At 48.2% G+C, this 14,187-nt stretch overlaps 1 long non-coding RNA gene across 1 annotated transcript; it reads right to left on the reverse strand.

The window, feature by feature from the left end:
- Positions 1 to 3,797: 3,797 nt before the first annotated feature.
- Positions 3,798 to 13,847, reverse strand: LOC141577903 (uncharacterized). The gene is made up of 2 exons (XR_012507479.1): positions 13,458 to 13,847; positions 3,798 to 13,010 (listed from the first exon to the last, which is right to left on the reverse strand). It is a non-coding gene; the product is annotated as an uncharacterized LOC141577903 (long non-coding RNA).
- Between the last annotated feature and the right edge of the window lie 340 nt (positions 13,848 to 14,187).

Here is a 14,187-nt window from a genome sequence, read left to right on the forward strand (position 1 = left end):
TGAACACCTTGCCTTCATCTTTGGGAGTGAGCCAATCTGCTGAAGGTCTGCTTTCTTAGGATGCTCTTTGCCATTCAAAGCCATGGCCCAGAGTGGGCAGTACCCTATTCCTCATTTTCTAACTCAATCTTCGACTAGAGAGAAAGCTCTGGGGGCTCCATCCCAAGTCACCCCAAGTGTCCTGTTCTTCCCAGAGCAGGGGTGGCTCCTCTGGGGAGGGATGAGGACGGCAGTGGCTTCTCTGTGATACCCAAAGAGGCCAACACTCGGCAGGATGCCTGGCCCAAAGAGGTCTCAGAGAATGTATGCCTTGACTCTTATTTAATTTAGATGTTTAAGTGAAGCATCTACAAATCAAACAGACTGCCCAAGATGGGGCGGCTCCACTGTGGTTCTGAGAGGCTAACGGCCATTTGCCAAAACTCCCAGCAATTGGACGCTTTATCAGTGCTTACGAGTGCTAGGGCACTTTGAGACCATTAATCTCATTTACTCTACACTCTGGAAAATGGGGTACTTGTGATTCTCCCCATTTTCCAGTTGAAGAACTTGCCCACTCTGCTATAATGGCTGTCTGCTAGAAAAAAAAATTTCCTTTTGGTTTAAAATACAACAAAACCAATTAAAAAAATTTCCCCCCTGAGTTCAAAAGCAGTGCAAAACGGATAACAATCCCTCTGAATGTTTTTTTCCCATCCTGGGAGACCCTGAGGGGCAGGACACCACACCTGGTCCTCAGCATGTGTGGGGAGGAAAGTTGGAGGCACTTTCCTGATTCTGCTGGGAGTTGGTCTTCCTGTCTGTTCTCAAGCCCTCCCCAGCTCCAGGCAGGTCTCCCCACAGCCTCATCGCTTGTCCAAGAAAACATGTCCTTAGGAAGTAAATATCATGTTGCAAGAACCAATAAGATGAGAATCCCTGAGTTAAACTTTTTTTCAGCTTTTATGGAAACATTTTATTATGCAAAATTTCAAACATACACAGGAGACAGAGTGGTATGATGAACCCCCGTGTGCCCCTCACCAGAACCACCAACTCCTGGCCAATCCTGTCTGTTTAAATCATCATCTGCTTCCCCACCTCCCATATAATTTTGAAGTAAGTCTGATATATCAGGTCATACCACTTCATCTGTCAATATTTCAGTATGTATCTCTCAAAATAATGGACTTTTTACATTTACCCGCACTGTCCTCATTTCGCTTAAAAATTAATCATGCCCCCTACATATTACCAAGATTCAGTGGGCATTCACATTTCCAGAACATTTTTTGAACTCTTTGCCTCTCTACTTAAAAAAAACCAAAAAACAAAAAAAAACCCACAGCCCTGAAATAAGAATTTCTCAGCATTTGGTCATATCCTTACAATAGCTTCTAAAAGGACAGATTTCTGAATCTGGGCAGAAATGTCTGGTTATCAATTCTCTAAGGCCAACAATCACTTCTTAAACTCGCTCCCGCTACAGCTCTCCACTTGGCCGGGGTCGTGCATGTAGTGGGTGCCAGGTCAGCGTGTGCTGAGTTTCACGTGAGGATGAACACAGGGAGGGTGGGGATGCAGCACGTTGAGCTAATGCAGGAAGACTGGAGTGCAGCCCCCTGTGTCCTCCCACCCACAATCTGAGTGGCTGTCCTTGGCTTGCAGTGCAGCGCTCCACCCACCAGCTGCCTGGGCCTCCTAGGGGACCCTCTTCTCTCTCTGGCTCGGGATGCTTGACTATTTTCCAGTGACTCCGTGGAACCCCACTTTGTGGGGCCTCCAGCCGTCTTGGTCTTGCCAATTTGCTGCTTAACGTACAGCAACAGTTGAATGGGGGTGGTTTAGGGAGGGAGCTGCTCCCTGATGCCAAGTGCTTTGCTCATCTGTCCTCACGGCAGCCCCAGGAGATGGGTATTGCTGTCACTGCCATTTCACAGCAGACGAGACTAGGGGAGGGCAGGTGAGTGCCTTGCTGGCTTAGGAAGTGGCAGTGCCAGGATTTGAACGTGGTCACTCTGAACATTGGGCACTCTCCGTCACAACACATGGGTTCCCAAATGTTAAGACTCGTTTAGCAAACTGCTAGGCAACTTGGCCTAGGACCAGGCATTTATCCTTTTGAGGACAAAGCTCGACAAGTTGGGATCTGCAGTCACCACGCACTGTTCCCTGCCATGTTCACATCTTCCAGAACAGATATAGCATGACTTATTATTATACACACCCTTATTAGGAGATTAGCTCAGTTGAATGGAATACATTTTAGGTCATTCAGCCTCTAATTTCCTGGTTTGTCTTTTTCATGGTTAAATAATAGTTTGAGTCATAGATTACATGACTGTGACAGGTTTGAAGGTTAGGAAGGATGGGAAGAAACTAGGCTGGGTATCTAAGGCCACAACCTAGACATTATCCCTTCAGTACATTTTGTCACATCTCTCAGTTTTTGATAGAAGAAGAATGTGACTTTTGGAATGTACAGAATCAGGGTCAAGTACTTAAGAATTCTCGGAGGGAGAAGGGCGGTGCGGGCAGTTTTCTTTGTCCCAGTCAGTCAGTCCGTCTGCTTTTCCTTTGACTGAAATTTGCAGGAGCAGTTTTAGGTGGCCTAGTTAGGCTCGACCACTGTCCACAGGGAACCTGCTTCGCCCACCGTGGACAGCCTGGGCACAAAAGCTGGGCACTAAGCCAAACTCACTCGCATGTTACTTGCTTTGCTTCTTGATTTTGCCTTGGTTTGCTTCAACTTTCTCCCAAGTCCTGCTGCTCTGGAGAAATGGAAGAGCGGGTAGAGGTGGTTTGATTAACTAAGGGAAATGGAAACGCTGAAGCAGACACAGAGGAGAGAGGCATTGGGCGACTCACGGAAGAAAGAGAAGCAACAGAAGGCTGAATCAAGAGGCCAAGCAGACAGAGGGAGAGGAACCAGGAGCATTTTGTCCTGAGAGCGTTCGTGGGGTTTATGGACACAAGACAGTGAAGGTGAACTTCAAGAAGCTGTTTGCCCTTCGTGGCAATGGGAAGGCTGTGGCTATCATTGGGTCCCCTTGGGAATGCCTGGAGATAAATTTAAATCACCTAGATTGTTCCCAAAAGCTGCATGTGCTGGGACTCCTCTAGCTTTGTGTAGAGTTGGTCATACCATTCTTCCTTGAACCCGTGCTGTTCCAGGAATGGTGTGTCTGTGGGTTGGGTCAGCCCTGGTCCACAGACAGGTGCCTGGAATAAGCCTCCCTAGAAGATGCAAAGCTGGTAACCATCATATCTCACGCTCCATCATACCTCACGCTTCTCCTTTTCAGATTCTCCAGTGAGCCCCCCGATGCACCATGTTGGAAACCGCCAGATTCTGCGTGGACTAGACTCGTTTTCAGCCTTGTCCCAGGAAGGTCAGCCCTCACTCTGCAGAAGACCAATGGTGGGGGTGAGTTGGGAGGACTGTGGGAAAAACAAGAGCAAGAAGGAAAGCTTGCTTTTCTAAGACTGAGGTGTTTGGAAGAGTCTGAAATTCACAAAAAGCAGTCAGACTCAGAACACCCCGAGTGTGGCTGGTCAGGGCGAAGGCAGTTGTTCTGCATTCACTGCTGCCTCTTTTTCTCTCCTGGGTCTCTCTTTATTTTTAATTTTTTCTGGTGTTGTTTGCTTTCACATTTGTCTCTCTTTTCAGAATATCTGGCCCCTCTTCTTTTTCATTCCTCTTCCCACTCCACTCTGCCTTCTTAGCATAATTTTTTTTCCTTTTGGCATTCCTTGTTCTACATCTGGATTCCTGGACGGTTTATTTTGTCTGTTTCCTGAATTTCCCTCTTCTCCCATTTCTTATAGGCGTTTTTTTTTTTTTTTTTTTTTTTTTTTTGGTTGTTATTCCTTTTCCTTCGACTTCAGGTCTTTCCCCTAAAGCTTTCCTTGGGCCACACAGGCTTTTATTCTTGTTCATCTGTTTAAGCAGTGCTGGCAAGAAGGAGGCCACAGCTGGCAGGCAGAGCCACGGTGGCAGAAGAGGACCTGGGTGTCTGAAGATTCTCCCCTAGCCCCAATATCCTTGGAAGAGGAACTTCCTTCTGGAGAGGGGGCTGGGACAGTGCTGCCCTGCCCCTGTGAGGGTTGACGTCACCTGCCAGGCCCAGGATGAGGGTTGGGGGCAGATGGTGTTTCCTCCACGGTGTGTGGGCCTGGGCCCCGTTGCTCAGGGAGGAGATGGAATCAATCCTTCTCAGTGAACGGGTGGAGGACTCATCAGCTTCTGCCCAGAAAGGCTGAGGCTCAGGGGAGGTGCACCCATGGGGAATGTATCACTTGCAAAGCTCTGTGCTGAGGGTGGGAGGAGTTGCAGCATGGAGGCTGTTTCTTCGAGGAGTCTGGTATCCTTTGATCATTGTTCTCGGCCTGAAACCGGCCTGGGCGTCTGGAGCTGTCTGCTGGGGGGACCGAGGCAATTTCCCCGCTGAAGGTCTTTCCTTCCCAACACCCCCTAGCCCAGGCCTGTGGGAGTTCTGAGGGCACAAGGAGAATGCAAGAAGAGGCTGCTAATTGGGAGGTGTCTTAAAGGCTCTTGGCCACTGGGAGCAACACAAATGCCACCTGTGGGAGGCCTTGAGGGTCAGCCTCGGTACTGGGAGAAGCAGGTGGCACTTCTTGGTGGGGGCGGTGGCAGAGAAATTCTAGAAGTTGCAGCCTCACCCCTCCTTGTCTGGAGTGATGGGGGAGGTGGGTGAGGAGCGTCCGGGCTCTGCTCCCCAGCTGTCTGAGGCAAATCGACTGGAGTCCATCTGGCTGTCCTCCCCAGTCCAGGCTGGTGTCCCACCCTGGGCCATCAATGCCATTGGGTGCAGGTTGAGTCCTTAGCAGGCCCAGCTGAGGGGCGGATGCAGCAGTGCTCTGCCAGGGCACACCTGGGGCTGAGTTGCATTCTAGGGTGGAGGGGCCCCTGAGCACCAGGTGGATGCGCACTGAGCTGCTCTGTCTTTTCCTCGGCGGCCGCATGCTTCTCTGGAAGCACTACCAGGGCCCTGGGCTTTCTCCATGTCTTGCGTCCTTGCCAGGTCCTATCTGCTCCTCATCATCATCGATGCACAATGTTCTCTGCCACTTTAGAGAAAACTGTTGCTTTATATCAAAGCTTGAGACAAACCTTTGCCTGTTTTATATTTTGCTTATCGTATGCTTACATTTCTTAAGCCTCCAGTCCTAGAGTCCAACTCTTGGGTCCAGCATCCTTTAAGACCCCTAGAACCACAAGCCTCAGGAGTCCCCAGGCCCTTAATCCTGGGCCCTGTGGACTTGGTTTCTCTGGTTCATGGCAGAGCCTCCTTCCTTTTCTGCACAGAGGGCGAGCCTAGACAGGGGAACCATTAGGGGCTGGCTGTTGGATTTTCTTCCAAGTTCTCCATTCCACTCTGGAGGAGAGCAGGGGTGGGGGGGCAGGACTCAGCCTCTTTGATGTAGGAATTCAGGTGGAGATTAGGATCTGGCAGCCTCTCGCCCTTCCCACCTGAGCGCAAAGCACACGCTCCTTCAATCTGCGGTCTCAGTGCTGCCTCGTTCCTGCCGCTTCCCTCTGCCCTCCCCCTTCCCACGCACCACGTTGTATAAATATTTACACCCCCGGGCTGGCAGGAATCTTTCTCCAGCTGCTTCCCTGGTCTCTGGGAGAGCTTGTTCTCTTACTGAACAGCTGCAGCAGATCTGGTTGCCTTTGGTCAGACAAGGGCAGGCCCCAGTTTGGGGGCCCGCGGTCTCCCTCTAGGGTGGAGGGTGCAGTTGGCGGGAGAAACTCAACTCTAAAGAAGTCACAGGGCTGTGGCAAAGATCCATGCTCTCCTCTGCCGGCTGCCTACTTGGCGACCCTCCAAGAACTGTCTGATCCTTGCTCTGGCTGGGGTGGTGGGTCCTGCTTCTCAAAGGAAAAGCTCCCCATGGTGGGGTCTGCCCCTCTCTGGGCTGGGTTTTGCTAGAGAGGCCTGGAGGATCATTAGAGCAAGCTGGCTGGTGCTAGGACAAAATCAGAACTTAGTGTACTTGCAAGCACTTTACAGTTTACAAGTAAGTGCTGTACCCTTGATCCTCCCTGAAGCAGATCCTCCACTTTAGAGCCGGAGAATCTTCATATCGGACCTCTTCCCAACTCCTGCTCCAGGCCATCCTCCCTCCCACCAGTCCTGGTTCAGTCTTTCTACCTGGGGGCTGAGGAGTGGAGAGGACAGATGCCTCTTTCTCCATCTTCCTTGGTGACCCAGCAAGCAGGAATTTGCCAAGGACTCAAACTGCCATTTGTTGGGCTCCCACAGGCCCGTCCCTGTGCGAGGTACTTCCCCATATTCTCATGTAATTATTCAAGTCTTAAGCCCAGCAGATTTTTTAGCTTCCTTGTGTGTGTTTCCGTTTCCTGCCCTCAGACAGTCACGACCCTGTAGCAGCGAGCTCTCACACAGCCCTGTCCTCTGGTCCTTTTGAAGTCAGGACACCTCCAAGAGCCAGCCGGTGGACACTGATCTCACCTGCCTGCACTGGGTGTGCTGCCGCCTCCCCTCCTGTGCCTCAGTTTCCCCCATGTCTGAGGGAGGTAATTAATCTGTGCACCACAGAGCATCCCAAATGCAGCACAAAAACAAGTTTTAAAAGGAAACAGGGTGGTTTCATTTGACTCTCTTTTCTACATATGGGGATGTGTGTGACAGAGAGACTGTTCAGGTATCAGGTACTAAGAAGAATGTGTGTTTGGTGCTTGGGGAGGCTGAGGAGGAGGAAGACAGGGGTAACAAAGCCCGGATTTTATCAAGTAGTGCAGCCACTGGGGGTGCAGGTATAGGAACGGGTAGGGGGTTCTGGTGGGGGCCAGGGACAAAGGCCCCAGTCTCTTCCTACGCTCACACTTGTGCCAGGAAGCAGACAAGTAGATTCAGTCTCTCCCTCTCTGAGCTCAGACTCCTGGGACTGGGAGAAAAGCTGGTGTCAAAGGCGAAAGGCCCGGCACAGTGCTTGGTACTCAGTGGGTAGAGGGCCATCCCAAGGTGAGGCAGGGGCGGGGCGGGGCGGGCTGGGTTTGGCTTGCAGGGAAATGTGTGGAAAGAAAGTTAGAAAGCACAGCTCAGAGCCGTGCAGCTGCCAGATACTCCTGCTGCCGGCCTGCCTCCCCACCCCCAAAAGGTAAAACAAAACCCAAATAAAAGCCTGACCCGGCAGATATTAATACTCCAGAGCTGGGGCTGGTGCGCAGGCAGCCTCCCCCCTCTTCCCTCTTCTGTTTCTATAAGCGGCTGAAATAAATTTAGCGAAACAACCCCACCAGTCTGAGGGCCTAAGATTTCAGAGCAGTGGGACTTTTTACCCTGAAAGCCCCTGTTTTTCAGAGCTGAGAGCTTTTTGTTTAAATTCCCTTTGGGAATGGAATGCTCTCGATCTAAATTAGTTATTTTACTGCAATCATCTATTCCTCACAGATAAATGCTTTGACACAGTTTCTAGCCAATCTACAGATGCTCTACAGCTTAAAACAGTCAACTCTATGGGGCCACTGCCTAGTTGGATCCATTGGAATATTTATTGTAACATTATTCTTCGAGATGTCTGTGCATGTTCAGCCAATTCCCTCTGTGGTCTGTTGTACAGGACAGTGGTTGTGGCTGGTTACGCTACCAAAGTAGAGAGTTACTTATTGAGGGCCTACTGTGAGCTAGGCACTGTGCCAGGTACTGGGGGTTGAGCTGAGAGCAGAGAGAGCTTGCTCTCATGGACTGTCCATCCTGGTGGGAAGAGGGATGTCAAAAAGTTAGATGACTACAAAAAACTGGCAACTAATATCATAATTAGTAGTGAGAGACTGAATGGTTTTCCTTAAGGATGGGGTCCAGGTGAGCGTGTCCACTCTTGCCACGCTATTCAACATCATACTGGAAGTCCCAGACATGGCAATAAGGCAAGAAAAAGAAATTCAATGCACAAGAGTGGAAAGGAAGTAATTAAACTATTCCTGTTCACAGACAACATGATTGTCTAGGTTAAAAAAAAATCCAATAACAAAACTCAAGGAATCCACCAAAAAACCTTCTCAAAATTAAAGAGACTTTTGTAAGATGACAGGATACAAGGTCAATACACAAAAATCAACAGTATGTCTATAAACTAGCAATGAGAAATTGAAAACTGAAATTAAGAAAAAATTACAATACAGATGGCCCTTGAACAATGCTGGTTTGAACTGTGCAGGTCCACTTATTTTTTTCAATAGTAAATACTACAGTACTACGTGATCCAAGGTTGGTTGAATTTGCAGATGCGGAATCGCAGATATGAGGAACTGTGCATATTCCAGAGGGCCAACTATAAGTTATATGTGGATTTTTGAATGTGAGGAAGGTCAGTGTCCCTAACCTTTGCGTTGTTCAAGGACCAACTGTTGTTCCAAAAAAGGGGAGGGGGTGGACATTAGGTATAAATCTAACAAAACAAATCTAAGATCTGTGTGCTAAAAACTATAAAACACTGAAGAAATCAAAGAAGACCTAAATAAATAGACATATCATGTTCATGGATTAGAAGACACAGCATAAAGATGTTACTTCCTGAACTGATTTATGGACTTAATGCAATTCCAATAAAAATCACAGCAGGATTTTTTTGTTGTTATAGACAAGCTGAATCTGAAATTTACATGAAAAGGCAAAGGAACTAGATTAGCTAAAACAATTCTGAAAATTAAGAATAAAGTTGGAGGAATTGTACCACCTGATTTCAAGATTTAACTATAATGTTACCGTAATCAAGACAGTGTGGTATTGGTGAAGGAATGGCACACAGATCAACGGAACAGAATAGACTCATACAAATATGGCCAACTGAATTTTGGATAGGTACAAAAGCAATTCAATAGAAAAATGACACTCTGTTCAATAAACAGTGTTGGGATTGGACTTCTATAGGCAATAAAATTGGGCTTCATCAGAACCTCCCATTTTATATAAAAACTAACTCCAAATTCATCGAAGTGTAAAACACAAAACTATAAAACTGTTAGAAGAAAAATAAATGACCTAGGGTTAGGTAAAGAGTCCTTAGATGTGTCACCAAAAGCATGATGCATAAAAGATAAAACTGATAAGTTAGACTTCATCAAAATTAAAAACTTCACTCTGTGAAAGATACTTTGTTCAGAGAGTGAGAAGATAAGGTACAGACTGGAGAAAATATTTGCAAATCACTTATTCAACAAAAGCCTACATCCAGAATATATAAAGAACCCCCAAACCTCACCAGTAAAAAAACAAGCAACCAGATTAAAAATGGGCAAAAGACTTGAACCCATATTTCACCAAAGAGGAAATACAGGTGGCAGATAGGCACACTAAAAGTTGTTTAACATCATTACCCGTTAGAGAAATGCAAATTAAAACCACAATGAGATACAACTACACATCTGTTATAGTGAATAAAATAAAAAATACTGACAATTATAAGGGCTGCTAGGGATCCAGAGCAACTGGAAACTCTCACATATTGCTGTTGGAGATACAAAATGGTATATCCACTCTCAAATATGATCTGGCAGGTTTTTTAAAAAATAAACTTCAATATACACTTACCATATGACCCAGCAATCCCAGTCCTACTTACTTACCCTAGAGAAATAAGAACTTATGTTCACACAAAAATCTGTACACAGTGCTTACTGCAGCTATATTCACAATAGCCCTAAACTGGAAATAATCCAATGTTCTTTAACAAGTGACTGCTTGTGTATACAAGTATATACACCACTTATGTGTATAAGTGGTGGTGCACCTATATAGTGAAATACTATTCTTCAATTAAAACGAATGAACTATTGCTACCTGCAACAACATGGATAAATCCCAAAGGCATTATGCTCTGTGAAATCATACAGACTGTATGATTCTAGTTGTATGGCATTCTGGAAAAGACAAAATGACAGTATAGAGAACAGATCAGCAGTTGCTAGAGTAAGAGATGGGGGAGGGTCTGACTATAAAGCGAGAGCATGAGGGAGTTTTTTAGGGTGATGGAATTGTTCTGTTTCCTGATTGAGGTGGTGATTACATGAACCTATTCACGTGTTAAAATTCATAGAATTGTACACCAAATAAAGGTCAGTTTTATTGTATGTTAAGTTAAATAGTAAAACAAAAGTTCAGGAATGAACAAATAGTCACAAATTGAAATAACTACTTTGAAGGAAGTGAACATTCCATAAGGACAGAAGAGAGAGGTCAGACACCTTGCCCTGAGGGGGCAGGGGGTGCCAAGAATGATTGAGGAAGTGATGCTTGAGCTGGGTTCTAAAGAATGATTTAGAATTTACTTGGGCCAAAGGAAAGTCAATTCAGATAGAAGAAATGGCATGTGTCAAGGCCCTGGGGCAGGAGGAAGGGTGGTTCATTTTCATCTGAAACTGACTAGAGTACAGGGAGTGCCTGAGGGGGGGTAGAAAAGGTGGTGGTGGGAAGAGGAGGGGTATGAAAGTCAAGACTGGAGCAGTAAAAGAGTCTGATTATGCTAGACTAAGGGTTTTATTTTATTTTATTTTTTAATTTTTTTTATTGAAGTACAGTCAATTATGTGTCAATTTCTGACATGCAGCAAAATGTCCCAGTCATGCGTATACACACATATATTCATTTTCTTCTTTTTTATTTTTTGTTTTTATTTTAAAAGGGGTAGTAGCAAGGGTTTTAGGCAATTGTAACACAAGATCAGATCTAGGTTTTGAAAAAAATTACTTGGACTGCTGTAAGAGAGGGTTTGCAGGGTACACAGGAATCTTGGAGTTAGAAATAACTTCTAAAATAGAGTTTCTCAGTCTTGGTACTGTTGATACTTTGGGCCAGATAATTTTTTGTTGTGGGGGGGTGTGGGAGGTTGGCCTGTGCATTGCAGGATGTTTAGCAGCATTCCTGGTCTCTACCTTCTAGATGCCAGTAGCACTGACCTTTACCCCTCCAGCTGTGATAGCTTAAAATATCTCCAGACATTGCCAAATGCTCACTGCAGGGCAAAATCACCCCTGGTTGAGAACCACTGCTCTAAAGCAACCAAATCCAGTGTTTCTGGCTTCATAAGAGTCATCTAGGCAGCTTAGAAAATACAAATGCTGGGCCTCACCCCAGACCAACTGAAGCAATATCTTTGGAGACAGGGTGGGGCCTGGCAACGAGCATCTGCACATTTTTAAAAGCTCAGAGTGATGTTTGAGCACCACCAGCCTAGTCCAACCTTCTCCATCTATAGCTCAGAACACTGAAGCCTAGAGTAGAGAATGATCCACTGAACTGGAACAGAGTAGCTCTGGAATCCAATTCCCAACTCTTAGCTGGGTGCTCATTCCACTGAACCGTGTTGCCTCTTAACAGCTGCACAGAACATGTCCTGGGCAGACTGTGGAAGCCCAGTCTCCCTGAGTTACCTTCTGAACATCCCAGTGTTAAGGCTGCAGAGCCCAAGCCTTCCCTCCCTGCCATCCCTGGAACTCTTGCCTGTTTCTTCTCCTACTCCTGCTGTTAGATTCCTGGTGACCAAAGTGTCCTAATGGGTTCAACAGCAAGGGTTCAGTGAAAACTGAAAAAACGTACTGAGCACCTACACTGGACTTACTCCGGAGGCCCAGGTAATAGAGAGGCCTGGCCTTTGGGAGTTTATAGTCAAGTGGGGAGTAAACAAGTAATTTCCATAAAATGCTGGAGTGCTGCAGGCTGCTGTGGCACCAATAGGAGAGAGGCATTTTGCCTGCTAGGAAGCTGCCCCAGCAAAAGGAAGCCCCAGGGAGGGGTGTGCAGCAGCCATCAGCAACTGCTAGCAGCTTGGAATTACTGCAGGGAAAACGGCCATCTGACCTAAGCACTGTCTGTAAAGGGCTTCACCTTCCTGACCACCCCAGAGGCTAAGTGACCTGCTGGAAGTTGTGCAACTTGTGACCAACTGGCAGAGTTGGGGCTTCCCTTCAAAGTCTAGGTGGCTCAAAACTCCTGGGCTGTCCTATCCTTTGTTTCTAGGCAGGCTCTGGCAAGGCGGGCTGTAGGAGGGTGGTACAGCTGTGGGCTAGCCTGGGAACTTAATGGAACAGTGGGGCATCTCTGTAGGGAAAGTGTTAAACTGACCTAAGAATAAGGGTTTAGATATCCCACTGCAAAGCGATGAGACTCCCCCAGGGCCGAGCTATTCCTGGGGTTGGATCCTCAGCCTTAGCAGGAGGTGGTGGGCTCCCTGAGCTATACCCCCGAGGTTCCAGACACTGTGCAGAGCTGCATTTACAGTAGACCCTCAACTGCCCTCTCTTGAAGCCTCTGCCTGGTTCAGGGGATACTGGCCACTGAACTGGGCCCACTAAGCACTTTGAGGGGCTTGTGGACATGGAGAGATAGAAAGATCTGGCTTTCACTGGCTATCAACAGGGCCCTGGTGATCTAGTTTTCAGAAATATTTGTGACAACAATCAGGTATTTTTCACTCGGACAGCAGGTTTGCACTACCTCATCCTGACTCACCTTGCTCTTCCCCAGGCTCTGCGCCAGTGCCCTCTCCCATTTTCCAGGCCTCAGGGCCTGCCTTGTCGAGGGCTGGGGCTGGGGTCAGAGAGTGATCCAGATCAAAGCTGTCGGTTGACCATTTCATGGATCTCTATAGTGAAGAATTTCTTAAAGAGAATACTCCCAGAATTCATTTTGTACTGTAATAAGGCCCCAAGAATGGTTTAGTTTATATGCAATGGCAAGGAATATACAAGGGTTCTGCTAGGCATGAAACTAGGCACTTTATTGGCCAATTTTAGGTAGTATTATTATTGCTATTTTAGAGGTGAGGAAGCTGAGGCTTTGGCCAAGGTCTTGAAAAGTCACACAGCTAGAAAATGGCAGAGCCATCCCAAATGGCGCAACTTCAAAGTCCTGGACCACTGATTCTCAAACAATGTTTGAGTCACTAAGAGGACACTTACTAAGAATGTAGATTCCTGGTCCCACCTCAAAGCATCCGATTCACTGGGCCTGGATCCAAGCTGAGGAATCTGCATTCCATAAGCACTGCAGGTAAATATGAACCAAGTAACTCTCCTGGTTCAGGGCAGCACTTGGCCCTTCCTCCCTATTTTTCTAATCCAGGAACCTGGCCATTGTCTCAGAGTCTCAGGTAGCAGAGGTTGGAAGAAAGGAGGGGGCCGCATCAGAAGAATCTGGGTCTTTTTTGCAAATAACCTGAAGCCAGGGAGGAAGTGCAACATCGCAGGGCTCTGCTATGGCAGGTCCTGTGCTGCAACCAGGGCCAGAAGGGGGCTCTGGAGAGGGAGTGCCTTGGACGGCATTGGTGACAAGGCCTGGCCATCAAGGGGTCAGCGGCCCGATGCTCCACATGCTCACCTGCCGCGAGGTGCGCCCAGACTGGCCGATGAATTTATCTGTCGCGCTTCCCTAATTCCGAGGACTTTCACTTTCCCCCTTTCACAAAACCTAACACCCCTAAGCCAAAAATACCTGGCTAGCCCCTTCTCGAAAGGGGATCGGCTCCGTGCGAGCGGGGAGGGCCCGGAAGTCGGGCCTGGGACGGCGGACCTGGCCCATCTCCTCCCGGTCGGAAGAAGCAATGCAGGTGAAGGGGCGGCCTCTCCGGGCCCCGCGCGAACGAGGAAGCCAAAGGCTGAGCGCAGAGCGCAGGAGGCGGGGGAGGGTCGCGCGCGCCTCCCCTCAGGCTTCCTGCCCGGGTCTTGGTTCGCTGCTGTTCCCGCCACCACCGGGCACCTGCCGAGAACGTCCAGGCGGGGGCAGGAGGGCTCTGGGCTTCCTTGGCCGGCTGGACTCTGTTCCCCGGCCCGCTGGGGCGCGGATGCCAGGTCAGCGAAGGGTTAAGGAGGCCGGCTCCCTTACCCTTGGAAAGTCCCCGAAATGACGTAGCAACCCGACAATTAAAAAAAGAGTTTAATTATAGAGACAGGCTCTGGGAGCTGGAACAAACCCGGTCGGTCGGTGGGGCCGGTAAACAACTCTTGAGCGAGCGGGACAGGCTGGACACCGCCCGCTGAGCCCGCGGCCCCGGGAGCGGGGGAGGGGAGCGCCCTCCGGGAGTTGGAGAAGCGGAGGAAATTCGAGGAATCGGCATTCTCTTTGGGGGGAGTCTTTTTAGCCAGTCTGGGACGCCCAGGCCCTATGACGATGCTTTAGGCCGGTCCCGCAGTCGCAGAGGAAAAGCGGCGTCACCGAGAGAGGG

Source organism: Camelus bactrianus, chromosome 6 (assembly GCF_048773025.1).
Source record: "Camelus bactrianus isolate YW-2024 breed Bactrian camel chromosome 6, ASM4877302v1, whole genome shotgun sequence".
Classification (NCBI taxonomy): Eukaryota; Metazoa; Chordata; class Mammalia; order Artiodactyla; family Camelidae; genus Camelus; species Camelus bactrianus.